Source organism: Brassica oleracea, chromosome C9 (assembly GCF_000695525.1).
Source record: "Brassica oleracea var. oleracea cultivar TO1000 chromosome C9, BOL, whole genome shotgun sequence".
Lineage (NCBI taxonomy): Eukaryota > Viridiplantae > Streptophyta > Magnoliopsida > Brassicales > Brassicaceae > Brassica > Brassica oleracea.
The window spans coordinates 44,637,465-44,640,234 of record NC_027756.1 but is presented as its reverse complement, the minus strand read 5'-3'; positions in this window follow the sequence as shown (position 1 = coordinate 44,640,234).

Below are 2,770 nucleotides of genomic sequence, written 5' to 3'. Positions count from 1 at the left end.
ATTTGGTTCAAACACCAAAAATGAACATCGATTTTAGCCTATTATTTTATTTAAAATAATATGTTAATTGTTGAATGTAGTACTAATCCGTTTTTCATGTTTTCTCTACAGAGAAATGACGAACGATAACAACACCCCCATTGACACCACAAATGTCAACCAGACTCCACTCAACGTTGCAGCCACTGATGCAACTGTGACAACCGTTGGAAACATCACAGCGTCAACCGCTGCAGCAACAACAAGCACTGCTGATGAAACCACTCTCCGGAGTCTATTCGGTGCTGGTCTTTATCAGACGGGTTCAGTTTCAGCAACTGCAAGGTGTCCGGTGGCAGTTCAAACTCCTCCGGCTGTCCCTAGTGTGTTCACTCAAGGACTGATGCCAGACAAGTTTGATGGCAAAGGCTTCAAAACGTGGCAGAAGAAGATGATGTTCTTCCTGACAACGATGAAGCTGGACAAGTTCATCCAGGAGGACAAGCCCCTTATGCCTTACAGGATTGATGATGTTCACAGTCTTGCAACTATTGACATATGGGTGCATTCCGACTTCATCTGCAAAGGTTACATTTTGGGTCATCTCATTGACCCATTGTACCGTGTCTCCTGTGAGATACCCACGGCGAAAAAGCTATGGAGATCACTGGACAAGAAATACAGAGGTGAGGACGCTGGCTGCCAGAAGAATGTGGTCTCAAAGTTCCACGACTTCAAAATGGTGGATTCAAAACCCATCATGGATCAGGTGGAAGCGCTTCAGCTCATTTGCCATGAAATCGCTGCTGAAGGAATGTCCATCTGCGAGACATTCACAACTCTCAGCTTCATTGAAAAGCTTCCTCCAAGCTATGCGGATTTCAAGAACTACTTGAAGCACAAGAAGAAGAAGATGGGGCTCGAGGAGCTCATCATGAGGCTTCAGATGGAATCCATAAACCGAATTGCTGACAATGTCACTGCTAAGGAGCACATTGTCAACACGGCTGAGCACAAAGGTAAAGGAAAGGCACATGCCCATTCTCCTGCCAAGCCTTCCAAAACTGCTGCAGCCCTGAGGGCTTCTGGAAAAAACTTCAAGAACAAAGGCATTGAAATCAATGCGAATGCGAATATGGAGAAGTTCAGGGAGAAATGTCACTACTGCCACAAAGTGGGGCACAAGACTGTTGAGTGTCGCAAAAAGATCAAGGATGAGAAGGCTCAGGCAAATCTCACAGAGGAGGATCTCGTTGCTGTGGTGACTGAAACAAACATGGTTAAAAGCAACAACCCCAAGGAATGGTGGTATGACACTGGTGCAACCACCCACATTTGCACCGATAGGGCGATGTTCAGCACCTATAATTTTGAGGCGGACAAGCTCGTGATTAAGAAGAATGGGATGTATTTGGGAAGAGGGTATGTTAAGGGTGGACTTGTCAAGTTGAATGTAATGACAGTCCCTCCGAAAGTTGTAGCTTCAAAAGTTTCAATGAATAAGAAAGAGCCAGTTGCTTATCTGGTTGAGTCTTTTAATATATGGCATGAAAGATTAGGCCTTGTAAACTACAAATCTATACAAAGTTAATGAATTTAATTCTAATTCCTAAATGCAAAACAAGTAAACAAAAATGTGAAGTATGCGTACAGGCTAAGCTCACAAAAACGCCATCACCTCGTGTTGAAAGAACTAATAAAACTCTGGATTTAATTCACACCGATTTATGTGATTTAAAATACATACAAACTAGAGGTGGGAAAAAGTACTTTGTGACCTTCATAGATGACTGCACAAAATATTGTTATGTATATTTATTACATAGCAAAGACGAAACCTTAGAAAAATTTAAAGAATTTAAACTCGAGGTCGAAAATCAGCTTAAAACAACTATTAAAGTAGTTAGAAGCGACAGAGGATGCGAGTATGATGGTCTAATCAATGCATTATGTAATGAACATGGAATAATCCATCAAACTACAGCTCCTTACTCACCAGAATCTAATGGAGTTGCTGAACGCAAAAATCAAACTCTAAAAGAGATGATGAATGAAATGTTGCAGGACTCTGGGTTACCCCAGAACATGTGGGGGGAAGCATTGCTTACCACTAATTATATCCTAAACAAAATTCCACACAAAGTAACTGGCAAAACGCAAAACACCATATGAATTATAGAAAGGTAATTTACCTTCGTATAAATACCTCAAGTGTGGGGGTGCTTGGCAAAAGTTGCGGTACCACCACCAAAAAAGGTCACTATTGGACCTAAAACAGTAGATTGCATCTTCATCGGATATGTATATAATAGTAATGCTTATCGATTTCTGGTACATAAATCTGAAATATCAGACATTCATGAAAAAACAGTCATGGAATCAAGAAATGCATCTTTTTCGAAAATATTTTTCCATATAAGGAAAAACAAGGTTCAAAATGAACTCGAGAAGAAAGAGACAATGAAAAGAACTCAGAAACTGACACAAACGTCGAGATTTCTATAAATGATATTTCAGAAAATAGAGAAAAAGATGAACCTCGAAGGAGCAAAAAAGCTCGAAAAGAAATATCTTTTGGAGAAGATTTCCTAATGGCATTTTTAGAAGAAAATGTTCCAAAAAATTTGGCAGAAGCCATGGCTTCACCAGAAGCTCCATTTTGGAACGAAGCTGTCAGAAGTGAATTTGATTCTATCATGCAAAATTATACATGGTACATAACAGATTTACCACCTGGCTGCACATTAGGGAATAAATGGATAATGACACGAAAACCTGGTGGAAAATACAA